Raw genomic sequence first — 19,485 nt, forward strand, 5'->3', positions numbered from 1 at the left:
TCGTGGGCTGGGACAAGTTGAAACTATTGAAAGTTTCTGAGCGCATATTGAAAATGAAGACAATCTAAAATGGAAGAGGGAAATTGCTTCTGCTGCTCCTTCTGCTTTTGGCACCCTCCTGTATTTTCAGGGGACTTTGATGTTGCTTTTTGACACTTCTGACAGCAGTCAAAAGATTTCTGTAGAACGTACAGAAGCCTCCCTGGCTTTTTGAGTGAAGGTGTTGGGGCATGCTACAAAGTCTAAATGCATCTTTGTTCTCCAGTGCAAAGATACCTTTTCAAAGATGAGACAGGGAACTTGCTGAAATTCAGGGAGAATCAGTGAGCGGTAGCAAAAAGATTATAATATTGCAGAAGAAAAAGCAAAATATACTGCCACTGTTATAGGAAAAGATTGGGTTTTATTCCTTGGGTATACCAGACACTTAAATGATAAAGAGGGAAAAAAGAGATAAAAGGGCCTTGAGCATAGCTTCATTACGGAAGGAGTTTCTGAATATCAGATGCAGCATGACAGGATTTTTTTTCTTTATTATGCTCTCTGCTCCAACATCAAGGGCACAGAGGGTAAGCACAAGTACTCTAGTTACTCTGCCAGTGCTGGAGCACTCACCCTCGGTGGCGCTATGGATGCAAACATGACTCTAAGTCTTTTGCTACATTTACCTGTGAGTCACCGTATCATTTCCAGGGCAATTCAGGATCAAATATCAGTAATATTTTTGTGATACTTGTCTTCACATTTCTAAAAAGAATTTTTTGGTTTTATCACTCTATTTGGTGAGCCTCCAACTTTAGTCTTCCTTTTCTGTCCCCCATCATCCCATCAGCCTGCCTCATACTAATCTGTAGAGGTCTCTTCTGTCAGAGAGGTTGAAAAGGGCAATTTGGATCCTGTAATTTTACATTACCAGAACCACAGTCCTGATTTTTCTGGCTGTGCCTGTACCTTGAAGAAATAATAAAGGTTTAAAAAAACATTTCTTAGCAGCACTGGCTGTTACAGACAGCCCTCTATCTGCCAGCTCAGTTTTAACCAACTTGTACAATATGCCAAGATTACTGTTGAGACAAGTGGCCTTAAACAACTTCTGCAACCCTGTTATACTCAGCTGCCTTTGGAATGCCGTCATCTAGTGAGCAAGAATTCATTTTGATGGCATTGGTGTTGCCCTGTAGCCTCTTAGAATAACCATGGTTATTAGGTACCCTCCTTGAAGTAGCTCTGCTAGCTTTATGGCAGCCCAGCTGAAGGATGGCAACATAGAGGCTGGAGAGAAGAGGAGATAGGGCTTGCTTTTCAAAAAGGATACCATGTAAGCCATTAATTACAACATTTTAAACAACTGTTAGATCACTTGCTGTGTTGTGCCCTGTGCTTATCTAAGGTAAAATAAGTATAAGATGACAGCAAAAGTTTTCAAACTGCTTTTCGGTTTTGTCTTTTTTTTTTTTTTTTTTTTTTAACCTTCAGATAATTTCTTCTTTCTCTCAAACTTATTGTAGACCTTCATTTCAGTCAAGAAGTTTGCCTGGGTGTGTACTTTCAGCTTTCTACAGAAAGAGTTGTGATTGTCTAGCAAAGACCAGAGCATTGGAAAATTCTTGCATTGAGCCAAAAAACTTTAGAGATGCTGTTTGTCAAATAATAATTTACAGTCTTTGAACCCATTCTGATATTGTAAAGAGATAAATTGCCAAAGTTGCCATCTACAAAGTAATTTGCACAGCTACAAAACATCAGAAAGGGAATATATTAATATCTGCAGATATAGCAAATAGATTCAATGTCCTTGGGGGGATCCCTGGACAAGTGCAAGCATATTTATTGAGTTTAAGAATTGCTAGGTAATTTCTTTCATTTTGAAGTATCGTGGCTTAGATGGAAACGAATGATTCTCCCCCCCCCCCCCCCCATGTTTACAAACATAGTTTATATGCTTCTCAGGAAAAACTGTTGAGCCTTATAATAATTTTTTGTGAAGACTTTCAGTTTATTACAAAATTATTAGTATGTAGTTGAGATAGCAAGCTCAGTTAGTTTCCAGTATACCCATTGTTTATTTAATGTAAGAAAGAAGCTAAAAGCCATGCAAGAAACAGATATATCAGTATGACATGTATTTAAACATTTTCATCTTTACTAAATAACTTTGTAGAAGTTGTCAGCTATGGAGCAGCTAAGAAGAACAAGGGCCAAATTCTGTTCGTGTTTATATTAGTGCAAATTTTGAAGAAAGTAAATGAACTTAGTAAAGTTATTTCAGCAGTATTTATATGATAATAGAATAGACTACAAACAGAAAAAGAGGTTATGGTCATGCTTTATTGGTCAGGTTGTGCACTTTGTCTCAGTAAAAAGCTCAGCGGCTGAGCACAAAAATAACTTTTAGAAACAAATCCAGCCTTGCAGTCCTAGCAGGCAAAGTGAGATGTCTTGCCTATTTGGTGTGTTCCCCTAGAGGAGCAAAATTGTCATAGGAGGGACAAAATCTAGAATTGTTGCATGTTGTGGAAGGGCCCTTAAATAGTGGCACAGAAGAAAGGGACAAAGAAAATTATGAATCTGTCAAGAAGTCTTAGCAACAAAGGAAAATCAAAATTCTGTCTCTTCTTGGTAATATCTGATAGGATAATATGTGAATATTTAATAATGTGCCAGATGCTTTGAATCATCTATTAAATTTTGATCAACATTTTTGCATTCAAAGTCTAAATCAAGCTGATGACTTTATACCATATCTGGTGTATGGATAGTGTTTCTTTATATATTTAGTGCAATCTCAAAATCAGATCAAGAGGTTTGTCTAGCAGAGAACCATGTTAAACGGGAGAAGTGCTTAAGCTATGAGGTTGCTACCTGGCTGTACATTCTGAACGTGGCAAAAGAAATAGCTGCAGTTTTATGTCCTTGGCAAAATCTGAATTTGAGCTCAGTGAAGTGGATGAGTTTTGGCTTAGGCACATATCTAATTATGCCTTTAGGTCCATAGGGAACTGGAGTTTTCATAGCCAGACAGAATGAACTGAAGAAAAGGCAAAGGTTTTAAACAACGAAGTGCATATTGTCCCTGAAAAAGGTTGTTTTGAACGAGTGACTTTTATATGATTATAGTCTGCATTTTAATGCCCCTTGAAAGAAAAAGCTACAGTTTTATGATTTGAAAGAAATATATCACATTTTTATTCAAAATTGATTTTTGGCTTTTGCAATATAAAAACAATTATATATGCTTTTTGAAGATTGAGTTAGGCCTTGTTCCTTTTAAAGACAGTGGTAAAATTGCTATTATACACAGTGGTGTTTTGAAAGCCAATAGCAAATTCAATAAAAAAGAAAGGTGGGGAGTAGAAAAGGGAAAGAACAGATGGGAAGTTTTCCATCGGTATAAAAATGGGGAACATGAGAAATGGCATCGAAGGTCAGGGCTCGTACTGTGACTTAAACCTGCATTGGGAGTGTGCTGGCAAGCTTGGTGGCTCTTTAGTGCATGAGGATAGCGTTTCAGAGCAACCCTCTCTCCAGTAACTCCTTTCTAAACAGTAACAAGTGTGGCTCATTCGGTAAGCTTACTGCAAAGCATTTGGCATTTCTCGTGATAGAACACCTTGGTGTGTTCATGGACATTTCTGTCTATAAAGTATGCATACACGTGTATTTAGGCCAAAGCTGATATGAAATTTTGTCCTTTGCTATATACTGAGAATACATATTCAGAATATCTCTGCTGTACATTTGGAGAGTTAGGTTTGAGTGGGGTCTGTGCATCTTCCCCATGTCTCTCCACTACGGGAAAAGGTAACTTTGACCCTGGATCCTTAAACTCGCGCTGTCTGTGAAATTTTTTAGGGTAAGGTCTGGAAAACACTGACAACTTACAAAAATTAGGGTAGATGATCTGTGTCTGACCCACTGAACCGTACTAAATATTAGTTTATTTTGCTTTTATTGCAATTTGATTTGTTGATCAATAGGTGTGGGTTTCTTTTACAGCTCTTGAGGTCTGGCATTGTTTCAGTGACCCAGAAAGTTTGGGGAATACTATTCTATGCTTTTGATATACTGTGGCATTTTCCCAAAAATAAGCTTTGTAGGACATATATGTGTGTATATGAGCATATTTCTTACAAATGCCAGCAAAGATATCTATTAATTTGCTTGGCTACCATTAATTCATTCAGTGCATGTCAATTAACAAAATTAAACTTTTTTTAGTTTATGAAGCAATGCTTTCTGTAAGTATTTTTGTGGAAATCTCTGAATAGATTAGAGAGAATAAATACCTGCAATTTAAAAATAAAATCTACATAGACATGAACATGGAGTATGAATCAGCTGATAGTATGAGCAAATACACAGCCTTTCATGAAGCTTCTGCAGTAAGTCTGTCTTGTCTTGTTCTGATATTGTAAATTCTCTCAGAAACAGAAACAAATAGTTTGTTTTAAATGTGCTCTGGAAGAAGCACATACGTAGCGTATTTATACCACTGGACATTTTACTAATTTTCTTTACAAGTGGCTAGGAAACTAAGAAAAGAAAGCCTGTTGCCATTATACTTCCATTTCCTATACAGAGGGAATCTGTAAGTTACGAATTGTGAGAACCACTGCTGTATCAACAAGTATGTACATGGACACATGGTGACGCAGTGTAATCTCGAAATGTTGTCAACCTGTATTATCTGTTTGTTATTTGTGAGTAGTAGAGTAGCCATGTGCAGTGCTTAAAATTATACTTGTTAAAATATTATACATTCAGAAAGCAAATGTGTACCTAATTTTACTTGAACTTCATGTATTATTTTACCAGAATACACGATAAAAACTGTATTGGGTTTTATTCATGTGAAATACTTTTCACCCTTAAGCAGTGCATAGAAAAATTATTTAGACTCTGTTTGTTTTCATAAGTGCAGTGTGCGTGTGTTTTACAGCTGTTGCTTTCAGGAGAAAGCTTAAAATGCAAATTAATATAATATGACAGTGTAAGATCTACATATCTCAAATTACTTCCAAAATGCTAGCAGTTATTTAGCATTTTGCTACTTTCTGAGAAATGAGCAAAATTCCATATTTTGAGACCCCTGGAACCTTATTATATGAAAATTTCTGACAATGTGGCAGATGAAATGCAGATATCTGTGTGAATTTTATAGAACTTAACAAAACGGCTACTTTTTTGAGAGAGCGCTCTAATAAATTATTGTTATTTTTAGATTGGTCATGAGACTGCCATCTTGAGACTGAGATTTCCCAGACAAATCTCTGCACCTTTCTCTGTCTGCTTCTGCTGTGTTAGGGCCTTGATGTTTAACTGAAAACTTAAGCTGCACTTTATTTTGCAGTTTAGAATGGGCTTGTTAAGTGTTGTGATCACAAACCTGTGCCCAAAACAATTTTCCTCAGTTGATAGTCTGCCATGAGAGGCTTTTATTCCAAATAATTTAGTTTCTTTTCCTCCTAAGAAAGTATTCCCAATGAAGTTTGCTGCCAAAAAAAAAAAAAGAAAAGAAAAAAAAAAAAAGGCTCCAGAAAAATATTAGACTTCACAGTAGGATGAAAGGTGATAATGTTTAGTGACACTCTTTGGCATGCAGATACTCTTTCCTGGAACTTTCTCTGATACATCATCACTTCTGTTGGTGAGGTGCAATACACCTCCTCTCCTTCTGAGGACATTGAAACATCAGTGACGGATGCGTGCCTCCACCGTGTCAAATTGCTGTGTGGCTATTTTGTATTCAAGGTTTGTCTTCATCTGTCTCTTTTTTTTTTTTTTTTTTTTTTTTACTTTATTGGCGTTGTCTGCTACAGAACTGAGAATAAGAAGCCAGAACTTCACAGTAGCTTCATTTCATGTTTTATTTTACAGAATAATTAAAATTCCAAATTGGCAATGATTAAAAAAATCTGTAGTGATTACCTCATTTAAAACAATAATAAAACTATACACAAACTCAGGTAGGCCAGAACACTTGATGGTTTTTATGGGAACAGCTATGTACCTGTATGGATATTTCTTTTTTTTTTTAACCATAACAGTCATATATTGGATATCATATTTAATCTTTAGGACTGTTTTCCTATCAAACTGAGACTTTTGTGGTCAAGGCTGTGTATGTATATATGTATATTCATATGCATGCATCTTTTTCCTTCTCAATAACTTCTAAATCCATTGCTTGACTTAAACAATATGTAAAAAAAAGGTAGAGGTCTTCAAGAGGTTTTCAAGTCAGGTTTCGTGAAAATTGATGATGGGTTGAGGGAAAGAGAAGAGCAGATTCTGTGCCACCTAGTGAAGTGAAATGTTTTACATAACTGGGCTCTGTTTTATCTGGACTTTCAATAACTTAGAGGCAAAAAAAACCCAGAGACAAAATAGAAAATGTAGGAAGCCAAGCTAACGTTTTTTAATGTATGTTCAGTCAATTATGATGTTGATAGATTATCCTTATGTATAATGTGGGAATTATTATTTAAAAAAAACAAACTTATTTCTCATATAAACAGATTAAGAAAACCAAAATAAATGTATTGACTAGATAATATACCAATAGGCATTGAGCCCAATTCAGTAGAATAATAAATACTTTAATATATTATTAGACTAAGAAAAGAGCAGGACAAAAGCCTTTTCCACAAAGGTAATAAATGAGAAAAACAAGGCAGAGAAACAAAACTGATGGAAGGCTGTAAATCAGGACGTCTTCCTATCCCAACATACCAGAAGCATTCTGACCTTATTAATATGGAGATAAGGCAGCACAGGATGGGCTAACAGGGGGGAGCGTTGTTGCTGGTGGAAGACGTATCTGGTATTGCCAGTGGGAGGTGAAAAGTTAATCGGGGTAGAGTAGTTCTGCACTCTGCTGGTGTTAGGAACATGGTTGCAGCAGTGTCTAGAAAACAAATCCCTTTGACCCTACCAAAACTGGAGAACATCCAGGAGACTGTTGACTTGATTCTCTTCTCTTTATCTCCTCCACTCATAATGGTGTGTGTCAGCTCCACTAAGGGTAGGAAAGATACTCCTACAACAATGATGTATACTGAGAACACTGTAACAGATCTCATACAGAAAGGGATTATGGTAGAGGGACGTACGAGATTGGAGATCTTAAAGACCTGTTGCTGTTTGTTTCTTTTCTTTTTTTTTTTTCCTCTTGGTGTTCTTTTTTGTTTGTTTCTTTGCTTGTTATTTATTCATGTGTGCTTATAAATTTATTCTCATTGTAAATATTCAAATCTTCGTTCTTTTGCTGTGATTCAGGGAAAGACTTTCTGATATTTTTGAATCAATGAGACTTATTATTAAAAATTACTATAAATAGCTAGCACCAGACATTCTGGTCATTGAAAACTTTGAGGAATTGATTTTTTCCTTACCTAAATCATTCCTGCTTTCTGGGGAAGCGGTTTCATTTAAAGAAAAAACAAACAAACAAAAAAACTCACCCAAACAAAAACAAGCCACATAAAACAACAACAACAACAAAACAAACAAACAAAAAAAAAAACCACAAAAGAACTGGAATGTCCCTCTTGGTCTGAGAAAAGTGAGCAATGCAGAGTCCCTGGAGCCCCCTCCGGAGACTCAGCTGTCTCTGTGGGATGCTTGTGAAAGTGGATACTTCCAGCCTGGCTTTCTTCGTGGTGGAGCTTTACATGCAGAGTAAGGGATGGTGCTGCTTTTGGTGACATCCCACTCTTCAGTCCTCTGTCCACCATAAAAGCTGTCATTTGCAATCATAAACAAATGCTTAGATGCTAAGGAGGGAGACTTTTGTCTCTTTTACCTTTCCTGCAGAAATTCAGGGATCTTGACAGAGAGCATTTATTCAAAGTATTGGGCAGGTGAGGAACGATCTGGGCCAAATATCTTTGTTTCCTATTTACAAAAATGATAGCAGGGAGTAGTTTTATATAAAATCTTGAGTTCCCAGAAGCCAAAGTCAATGCAGCAGTCCCATCTTTACTCATAAAGTTACATATTTTCCCACCAATAAAGGAATTATCCATCAAGTAGAATTACTTAAGATATAAAAGTTACAAATACTGTCATTTAATTCAAATACAGGAATTTATAGGATTAAAAAAACACGGTAACTAAATTAGCTCCCAAGTCTGTCATAAGAAAGAAAGCATAGATCAGATACACTTAATCACTATAATTAACTAGTTTACCTTTATATCTCTGATTAGCCATGGATCATAAGCCTCTCTTTATTTTCCTTTATCTCTCTTTAAAGTAGAATATAATTTCTATTGTGAATGTCACATTGGTTGTGTTCTCTGTGACAATGGAATTAACTTGCTTGGCTGAATGGCAAATCTATTATTTCAACATGTACTTACAGAGTAGTTAGAAATTCAGAATGAGCTAAAAATAAATGCTTCCCATATGAGATAATTTCACTTCATGAACTTGTGTCAATTTATAATAGTGTTAATAAAACTTTTTCTTTGAGTGTGTCTCATCAGAGTGAGTAAAAGCAAACTCTTTAAAAAAAAATAATTTGAAATCTTCTTAATTTGGTTTTTACGCTTTATGAAAGGGAAACTGGCAATTTATAATTCATCTAGCAAACTAAGTTAGTACTTCTGGGTTCAGTTGCACCACCTGCCTTTGATTGTGAGATGATTGCTTTATTGGGACTTAATGTGATGTTGCTGTAATTGGTGGCACATGCACTCTTAGCCTGTCCCAATCACAGAATGAAATCCGTAAACCTCAGTGGAAAAAGTTCAAGGTAATGTATTTTTCCTTGTTAATTTGGCTAAGAAAAAACATGCTCCAGGTAGAGGGGTGAGTTTGTTATGCAGCAGAACTGCACTTGCGTTCAAATTTGTGTCTAACATCCTCCCTGATGGCATTTATGTGCCAGTGGCCACAATTTCTTATTCCTAAGTCTTTGGTTTTTTTTTTGGTCTTGTCCTTTTTGAAATAATCTTAGAAAAACAATAAAAGGCTGCGTGCAAGAAGCTTGAGCTGACTGTGCATATGATCATGTGCATATTTTTGTGCCAAAAATGACATATGTGAACACTGGGGAAAAAATTTCTTCAAGACAAATTTCAATTAGTTTATCTTAAAGCCTTATTAGCAGCATTATTAGATAAAACACTTTCTTGAAAGAAATGTGATTTTTTTTGTGGTTGATGCTGTGTTATGAGTAAGTTTTAGGTTACTTAACTGAGTATGTCACTAGTTGGGTTTTTTTCCACAGTTACTAAAGTACTCAAATAAATTATAGTCACTTTTAAACATTACAGAGGCATTAGCATTTGTAAATTAGATCACAAGTATGAAATCAGTGTATTCATCTGTATATAGTCTGGTCTGCCTTTGCAGATAAACATATATAACTGAATCTAACATACCACTAATTTTTCCTTGTGATTTAGAAACAGATTTGTGTTGGCTGTTAACAGTCATTATTATATATATGGGGTGTCAGTTTGTGTGTATAAATACACATATTTAAGAATATATATGCACAGAAAAATTATACATTTAATAACTGTCCTGTAACCAGAATCTACATATTAAATGCTCACTGATTTCAGGGAATATCGCACAGATATGGGTAAGACCCACAAAGACGTTTAGGTGCTTTTTGAATGTCAAAGTGATATGGAATGATCTGTCTTGGACATACTTGCACTGACAATGTTAGGCTTACTGTATTGTCTCTTAATAGGTCCTTTGCACATAAAAGTTTGTTTATTGTGTGAGCACAAAATAGCTGCCCAACATTTTGCTGATCCTCTCCGTTGGGCAGACTTAAATTCTTTGATGTTGCAATGCTAAATATCATAGTTAGCCAGAGCACACCCGGTCCTGTCCTCTGCCCTCAGTCCTCAAATGCTTCTTGTCCTGGAATCAGACTGGTAAAGTGTTCTGAATTGCTGGATGTTACCATCTCAACAGATTGTCCTTAGGCTGGAACGTGCCTTAATAGCATGACAGGATTGATGTTAAAATTTAGAACCTTTACAGCTGTTATATTTTGCTCCTTCAGGAGCCTTACCTGAAAAGCTAAAGCTGTCCTATAGTTACTGCGGTCCGGCCTACTTTGGGACAGAATTGTGCTGCCAGAGCAATATGTGGAGACTGATCCAGTGGAGTGGGGTGGAATCGCTCTGGAGTCATTGTAGCCGAATTGACACTTCAATGCTTCAGCTCATTTTGGTATTCAAAGGTGACCAAATGGAAATAAAACCTGAAATATGTGTTATGCCTGTGAAATGCACGACTTCAAGTACTTCAAATGTGAGATGTCCTTCGTTTCCTGGTGAAATGTTTACAGTGAGTCTGGAATGTTTAAGGGGAAAAGTTTTGAGCGTGTTTCACCAGCAGCTAATAAGAAAAGAGTAATTTTTCCCTTCTTTATAATTTAAAATGTCCCTTTTCACTTTAGTATAAACGTGATTAGTCTTTAGATTAAAAGTCGAAAGTGTACAATGAACAGTTCATTCCAGAAGAGATTTAAGAAATTAATGGGTCTGTGTTAGTCTAGTCTCTGGCTAGTCTCTGGCTAGAGGCAGATGCAACATGGCAAGTTACTGCAGCTTCTTGTTCAGTGTCTGCGAAAGATTCTGATTTGTAGAGATTCTGGTATTTCAGCCTAGTTTTCCATTAGGAGTTAAGACTATCAACATCAAATTTAAACTGGCTGTGGAGAGAAGGAGGGCTACTACTAGAAGCTTTCTAGCTGCTTGGCCTGCTATTCTGTAGACTCCAGCGTGATACATAAAGGGTGTAAAATTGCAAAGAGCATTTTCTGCTAGCAATCAGACAACAGCAGTGCCTGCTGATACCTGGACTTGTAGACTGTAGGCCGGTCTTTGTATCATCTGCTAGATCCCCCCAGCCACCTGTCCTCTAGTGATTATGACTGATTTTAAATGGACTGTTCTGCAGTATACTAAATACCTTGTATCTTGATGTATTTAGTAATTTCATTCTTTCTCATAATGCTGCCTTATTGGATCCAGTTCTTGATGGGAAAGAATAGACTTTTAAACGTTTGTTTCCTCGGTGTTTATTTGCTGTGTTTCACCTGATTTCTGAAGCGGACTAAGTTCAGTTTTTAATTGTATTTATGAACTAATGTATATAGAAGGCCTCTTATCTGTACATAAAAGATCTATTATATAAAGTTAAGCACTGTTTGTGTATATGTGTTTGTAACACTATTTTTAGCTGTACTCTTCTAGTTTGTAGACTCTCAAGTGATAATCTGATTTTTTTTACCTTTATTCTTATATCTTTTTGTATCTTTTCAATTTTATATTTATTTCCAGTCCTCTCAGTTTTTCTTTCTACCTCTTGCTTCTGTCTTTTATAGTTTCTTTTTCCTTTGTTCTTTCTTACCTTCCTGCTTCCTTCCTTTTTTTTTTTTTTTTCCAACTCTTCCTTTGTGAACCATGGACTTATGTTTTTGTTTTTTTTTTTCACCATAGGGGACATCATTCTCCTCACCTCAGCCCCCCTTCTTATTTATTTTCTTCTCTCAATCATTCCATTCAGTGTACTTTATGACCTTTATTTCTTTGGTCACCCTAAAATGTTAATCCAGTACTGTTGCCATCCATTCTGGTGTTTGGATTTGTTTTTTTGGTTTAGTTTTTCTAAAGGTACTTCATCTTTTATTATATAATAGAGTCCTGATGCAAAAAATAAATTGATTATAGCTTTCTTTAGCACAGCAATTTTTTCTTGCAAAATTCCTGGTGGAATAATGGGTCTAATGCTACCAGTGGTAAGAGTGCTTACTTAGAGGCTCTGGGTTTAAAGATGTGTAAAGAGATGTCAGGATATAGAAATTCTATTTACAGTGCTTTTTACTAATGCGATATTAATAGTATTCTGAATTGGTTGTTCAGGCCAGGTTCAGATTGTTCAATACAATTTGTTGTTGTTTAATACAGTTTTGGTGGTTTGGTTTTGTTTTGTTTTGTTTTGTTTTTTTTCAGGAGACACTGGATTTGAGTAGACCGTTATCTTTAGGGTAGACAATGGCCTTTTTTTGGCATTCACAAACTATAATACTGTCTTACGTTATGCTGAAGACTGGGTCGATATATCATGTTGAGAAGTCAGGGCCCAATTTTGGGAAAATGGCATGTGAACACTTAAATGTATTCAGGCTCTTCACTCCTCTTATGCCAGTTCTGGTCAACAAAATGCATTAGGGGTTAGTTGGGCATGTGCTGGATACCCTTTGTTCTTATAGAACTCATATTCTGAATGTTAACAGCTTTCTGTAATATAGCACTTTGTGTGGAGGAGGTTCAGATAAGTAACCCCTAAAGCTTTGGATTTCTTCCAAAGTAGTTTATTGCTTTTCTATTTATAGTAACGTGTCTGTCCGTGTGTGTTACGCCTGACCTGTTGGATTAAACGTTTGTTCAGTGAGCAATGAAACCAATGCAGCTGCTTCGCTGTGGGTGCGTGCTCAGGGCCCCCAAACCCTCTGTGTCCCACGGCGGCAGTGACTCCTCCCATCCCTGTCTCCACGAGGCTGCGTGGTGCTGAGCTCTGTGTGTATGTGCTGGAAGGCAAAACTTTGGACCATCTTTCCCTCAGTAGAAGCACTAATTTGGGCCTTTCTCCACCAATTCTACCTACGTGCTGGATTTTGTAAAACGTCTGAGATAATTATGTTTCTATAAATCTTTCTCGCAAATACAGCTTCAAAAGATACTGGCAAGATAGAGACTGCTAGGCAGACAGTGTGACTTCATGTGCCTTGTTTCCTTGGAAAACGCGGAAATTAAAAAATGTTTTTTTGAGAATTAACTCTTGATTCTCTTCTTTCTCTAGTAACTTATAGGACTAAATACTTATTGTTGTTTTTTCTCTAAATTGTTTCCATGAAATCTTGAAAGATGAACAAAATATGTCAACGTGAAGTAGAGGCTAAGGATTATTTTTGCCTTGTATGCAGTACAAACATTATATCAGGATGTAAAGATGTAAGTCAACACTACAGTGTCATGTTCAGGTTGTACTCTCCTATAACTCGTGGGTCCTTCTGTGGACAAAGGAAAGTATTTAAGAGTGTAGAAAATACATTCTGCTGCTCAGACCCATGGCATATCTAGTCCTGTACTCTATGTTTAGCAGTGGCAACAGCATGTCCCCCATCATCTCTATTAGAAGGCAGATCCCTGCCTGTTTTCTCTAGCATCTGCTCTGGACGTGTTTGCAAAGGCTTTGTCTAATCTCTTTTTAAACCTGCTGCTGCTGTTTGCTTTCACAGCCTCCTGTGGCAACAAATTCCAGATGCTCAATATCCACTTCATAAAAAAGGACTTATCTTTTTGAAACTTAACTCCTACAAGTTTCAGTAAACATCCTCTATTCCTGGTATTGTGTTACTTGGTGAATAATAATTTTACCTTCACTATACCTGATGCTCTTGCGATGAGTTTGTACCCCTGGGTCATGCTACTTCTCCTCTCCAAACTATGCACTTGACCCTTTTTTGGTCTGTCTTCCTTAAAGCATCTGCTCCCAGCCTATTAATCATTTTGATTATCCTTTTTCCTAATGGTTTCTCAGTTCCTGTACCTGTGCAACTGATTGCTCCTACCTGCTGGTAGCTCTTTTCCTTAATTGAATTTTAACCTATTTTTCTCAACATACTCCCTAAATTGTCAAGAACATTTTGAAATTTTAATCTAGCCTTCCAGCATGCTTTCAATTTTCACTGCTTTTGTTTTGATTGAAAACTTAATAACCACATTTTGTTTCTAGTCCATAATTTAGATTGTTAATGAAGACATGAACAAAAACAGATACGCAGCAGAATCCTCTGAATGCCTTCTAAAACATCCTCCCATTTTTTCAATGAGCATGATATTCCAACCAGCTTTACACCTCTCCCATCATAATCTGGACATAGTTTCTGTGGTTTGTAAGAGAGTTTTTATTAAAGATCAAAGTATATGGTATTTTCAGCTTCTCCAGCAGGATAACAGGACTTGTGACTAGGAAAGATGGAAATCAAAATTGATTCATGTGACTTTTTCCTGACAAATTTTCTTATCTTCTTGGTGTTTACATATAATAGTTTCATTGCTTGTTCAAGTATTTTCTAGAGATTGAAGTTAAAATAATGAGTTTATTATTTCCTAGTTTCTATTGCCTGCCCACCTTTTTCTCTTAAATATGGGTAACTTTTTTGCTTTTTGCAGTCTTCTGATACTTCACTCATGCTCATGAGTTTTCAGAGGTAAGTGCTGCAAGTTCTCTGTTAGCCTCAACCAGTACCTTAAATACCCAAGCATGAAGCTCACTAAGTCCAGCCAATTTGAAAATATTTAACTTATTTTAGTGCTCTTGGATTAGTTCCTTCCTATTTTTATTTAATAGGATCTTCAGTGTTGATTGGTATTAATCATACTAGCTGGGAGATTTAAGGCTGCAATGAAGATTATTACTGTATATGGATTCCAGATTAATGGAAAACAGTCTTTATAGTAATGTTTTTCTCTAGTAAACACACCTAATGATTTTAATAACCAATGTTAATCCAAGAATGATTGCTAATACTTGAAGTCCAGTTCCTTGGTGTCTTTGGCAAATGTACTGTAGCATGCCATAAAACCCCACTTGTAAGCAGAATTTTAAGAGGTGTTGAAGATGAGTGCTTTTGTTCTCACACTGGTGTTCAGAGATGTTGGTGGAAAGAGCAGACTACTGACATGACAGAAGATGTGAAAACCTAACTCTTAGAGCCTCTGTGGTCCTGACAAGCAGATCTGAACTCTGTATTAGTATGCTGTTTAAATATTACCTCTTTTATTCTTTAAATAGGCATGAAAATAAAGCACTGGTTCGAAGGTATGGCATGTTTTGTTGTTATGCGCTCAGTTTTCTCAGTAGATGCAGCATTGCAATTTCATGGCTCCTGTTTGGGGAGAAAAGGACATTTTTGTACTGTATTGAGGGAAAAGTAAAATCCTGATTAAATTTAGCGTGTTACAAAGATACATATTGTTTGTGAAGAAACTGAAAGCTTTATCGGCCTTAAGGGTTCTTAAAAGCTTTTGAGCAACAGGAGTGCAGTAAAGATGGAGGCTGTTTTCTCTCTTGCTCTCATTTTAAATTCTGTCTGAGTAGCACAGGATCTGATGCAACCTTAACTGACATAGACTATCCTTTTTCTTAATAATAAATAAATAGGTAGGGTCCTTCTCAGATGAAAATTTAGTCTGAAGAGTACCGCACTGCATACCTGTTGTGTGGCTATTGCTCTCTCTCACTCTCCACCTATGGGTATAACAGCATGAAAAATACCATGCTTTGTTTTAGGAAATGCAGTGTTTTGGTAGATTTCTTTTAATGTAGCTATTGTTTAAGCTAGACGAGGCAGGTGAAAGAAATGCATTTTGCTCATGAAGTAGCAAATAACAGTGGTTTTGATAGTCCTTTTTCCTGCAGGATTTTCTTTCCCAATCTTCCATAAGATCTGAAGAAATCTTTCATCCAACAGATTTTCTGGGCTTACAGTAGAGAGATCTCCACGCTGTTTCAGCCATGGTTGTCCTCTGACAGGTCCGGTCAAGCTAGTAGATGCTGTGGGCCCAGGCCTCAGCATCTCTAGCAGTCTTCAAATATGTAAGAGACTGCAGCAGGAAAGAATGAAATACTCTGTTCTCCATTTTCAACAAGTATGGGAAAGAAAAAAAAAAAAATACATTGCAGCATAAGAGACTTAAGTCAGGCATCAATAAGGTAATAATACGTGGGATGGGTTGCCTAACGAGACTCTAGGATCTCTTTCAACAGTGGATTTTTAAGGACCCGTTAGACAAATATGTTAGAAGTAAAATTTGTATAAATTAACTGTGTATATGAACAGATGGACTGCATAAACTTGAGAGATCCCTCCCAACCCTGTATTCCGTAATTCAGTTTTGAAGACTGAAAGCCTAAACGCAGAGGGGTTTTAAGCATTTACCGAAGGTAGCAGGAGGATAGGTCTGATAAGCTCTGAGGGATCCCAGTTGCCAAGGGGATACAAACAACATAGCATCAAGCAAACAGTTTGCCCAAGCCCACTGACGCAAGAGTCCGAAGAGCAAATCTAACAGATTCCTTCTGGTCTGTCTATGGCATGAGCTCTTCTATTTTGAATTCTTTCAAGAAGGCTGATATTACTTTCATGTGCACACACACATACACACAGGCACGCATGGGTGCTATAATAGAACAGTGACGTGGTCTTCTAATCTATTTTAATGATAAAAAGCCTATTAGAAAATTGCCCGCAGTATGGCGTTAGTGCATGAAAATTAAGATTTATTACCATTGTCAAAAAAAAGGCTCAGAAGGCTTGTTTGGTGCCAGTAGTTATTTTTTACTCTTTGTTTTCTAGTATAAACACCCATTTGAATCTAAGCAATATTCAAATATTCATTTCTAATATAATAGATTTTAAAGCATCAAAAAATCACCACTCGGCAGGAGTAATTTCAAGACGAACCATTCAAACCATTCAAAATCCTCCTTACTAGATGTATAAATTTTTTTAAATGGTCTTTACCTGACCCTTCAGACCCATGACTAAAAATATAGGGTTAGGAGAATCGCGGACTTGGTATTTTTTGCCTTCTTTTTTATTTACTATTTTGTACTGTCCTTAGTTCAAAGAAAAAATACTATTGACACAGTTTGATAAGGTTCTTTTTGTGTGTGTGGATTTACAAGGTCCCCTACGATGTTTGTAACCATACTGTTAAGCCTGGTGCTTAAGTAAAAGTGAGATAACTAATCCATTATAATTGTCAAAAAAAAAAAGCATAATATAAAGGATCTGTATAAAGAAGAACAATAAATTAGATCTGTGCAGTTCTGTCTATTTTAGTGTTGATAGAATAGCAGCGGTCTTGCTAGTGGTGCTAACTTTGTGCTGCTCATAGTGAGAAGCCGTCAGTCAAACTGGAGAGCTTGACGAGCTGTACACATGCAGAACCGAAAGAATGAAAGAACGGGGATTTAAACTTTATACCAATTCCAACTACAACACAGAAGTCAAGAAGTCTTGAATATATTTCCCAAATTTATGTGGAATGGGAATTAAAGCTAGATTAGGACAATCTATTCAGAATTATTTTGGCCTCCCCTTTCCGTATTCCTTGAACGTAACCAACTAGAAATGGCTACCATAAAATTTCTTGGTATTGAAGGAACATAAGGCATCCACTGTGCCTGCTTTTTTTTTTTTTCTTCCTTCCTTCTTGTGATACCATATCGTTTCTGATACCCTGTAGGTTTTACATAGCTTTTGGCCTTTAAGTTTTAGGCTGGTTAAAAGGTTTTTAGGGCTATTTTATGACACGATGTGTGTGATAGAGGTACTGTGGACTACTTTTTAATGAAACGCTTCTTGGTGCATTCCATGTGTGCTGGCCCAGCCTTGAAAGCTACCGTGGTCCCTTCTGGTCCACTGACCCTGCAACTCTCTGTAGTTGTTTTGCTGCATGCATGGGGGTGTAGCAAGACGATGGCAGTTATTCCCTGGAGCAAAGGCATGAAGTAATTTCTACTGCATGGTAGTTAAGATGCTTGTTGCTACAAATTTGCCCCAAACACAGGCACAGGAATGATCCCAGTGATTAGAATGGCTGCAGTTATCCTGGTTTGGGAGGAAAAAGAACACTAGTGTTGCAAGCCGTGCTGGGTCACGTCCCCTGCTCTTAGGGGCTAGAGAACAAGCCCTTGTTCTGTTTAGCTTTCTGATACAGGAGTAGCTTTGCTATCTTGCTGTCATGGTGATATGCTCAGTACTTGGAAGAAGCCGCATCAAACAGTTTCTGCAAATACACTGATAGAACGGTGGAAAAACTACCTGAGACAATGGTCGTCTTAGCAAGAACGTGAGCCGTCCTGGTGAAGAAATGGCATAAAGCAGTATCCCAGATCTGAATATCCCTGTCTTTGGCACTTAGTTTTTCTTGCCAGCAGTATGAGGCAAATGTTTTAACGTTTTTCTCCAAAGTCCTACTGTGTGTCTGACTGCAGCCTTGGTTCTGGACACCCAAATGCAGTAATTTCTAATTCTTTTCATACATTGCCATGATTATACCTAGCAGCAGGAAAAAAAAAAGGTCCAAATTTTATGTGTTTCGGAAGTAGGCTTTGTAAATGCTTGGAGGAGATTTTCTTTTGCTGCATTCTTTTAAGATTTTAGGTAATGTACTAGAAAACACAGACTTAAACATATATTTGAAATGTATAAAAGTGTCTAATATGCATTATATTTAAAAGATGCATATAGCCAAAGTGGCATATTCAGTATTACTGTTAGGTAAAAGGATAAATTTCTTACTAAATTTCAGAAAAGTTGTTCCTGTTTGTCTGAAGAAGTTGTTTGCTGTGTTTTAGATTTTCACAGACTGAAATAAAATGCTTATATCTGATTTGTTCTGAAATGCATGAGCTTGTTTCTTCTGGGATGTGCACTAGTTTGGAAGTTTTGGAAGCGTATTTTTAAAGTAAAAAAAATCAGGCCTTTTCTTTATGCATATGCGAAAACATCTTATTACTCTGAAACTTATTACTTACATGAAATGCCAGGAACAATGGAAATACTATGAAGTTAGTTTTCAGCTGCAAGCATGATGTTGCTTCCTTTCCTTTACACTTTTCCTGCTTTCCCATATACTTTCCCACTTTCCTGTTTCTTTATAAAGCTTTTTTTCTTTATGTGAAATTTTACTTACAGGGCAATAATAAAAATTAAGAAACTAACTATGGCATCAGAAGTCAGACTTTTCTATTTTTATATGTATATCTGGTTTTGTACACATTTTCTTTAGAAGAAAAATACACATTATAATTGAACATTGGGTTTCAGAATAAAATATACTTTACATTCATGCAGCTATGTAAATTGCATGTTAGGAGATTGCCTTTAGGAGGTTTACACAATTATACTTGGTTTAGTGCTGCAGGATTTCATATTGTAGAATAAGTTAGTGCTATGCCATGTTTTCATATTTAATCTGAGATGCAGGGAACATTGCCTATCATATTAAGCGACAGTCTCCCATTGTTTCCTTGAATCCCATCTATCATCTGTGAATTTGTTTTCCTTATATTTTAAGTGTTGTGGGGCAAGGACTTGCCAAAGTGTCTCAGTTGCTGTGACGATCATAGTAACATTGCTTTGTGTAGCAATGAAAAAATGACTTTGCTCTTCAGTGTTCTTGCAATGACATGTTTTATTTCAGCCAAACACAACAAAACTCTCAAGACTTTTGAATGCCATCCTAAGTGTGTACTTTATCTGTGAGGCACAATCAGAAAACGTGTAGTTAATGTAAGAATCATTATTTTAATGCATAACGCTTTCCTTGTGGTACAAACAGAAAACAATTTAAATTATGAATAACATTTGTGACATGAATTATTTAACAATGTCTGAGAGATTTAAAATACATCTCAAGGTGATACCTGAAA

General features: G+C 36.5%; 1 protein-coding gene across 1 annotated transcript in view; it reads left to right on the forward strand.

Moving 5' to 3' along the window:
• Positions 1 to 19,485, forward strand: part of PLD5 (phospholipase D family member 5) — a gene marked incomplete at both ends in the record, with an annotated part of 187,685 nt that overhangs the window by 56,943 nt on the left and 111,257 nt on the right. The gene's annotated exons all lie outside the window — the stretch shown is intronic.

The sequence above is a fragment of the Vanellus vanellus genome (genome assembly GCF_965231255.1).
Source record: "Vanellus vanellus genome assembly, chromosome: 3".
Classification (NCBI taxonomy): domain Eukaryota; kingdom Metazoa; phylum Chordata; class Aves; order Charadriiformes; family Charadriidae; genus Vanellus; species Vanellus vanellus.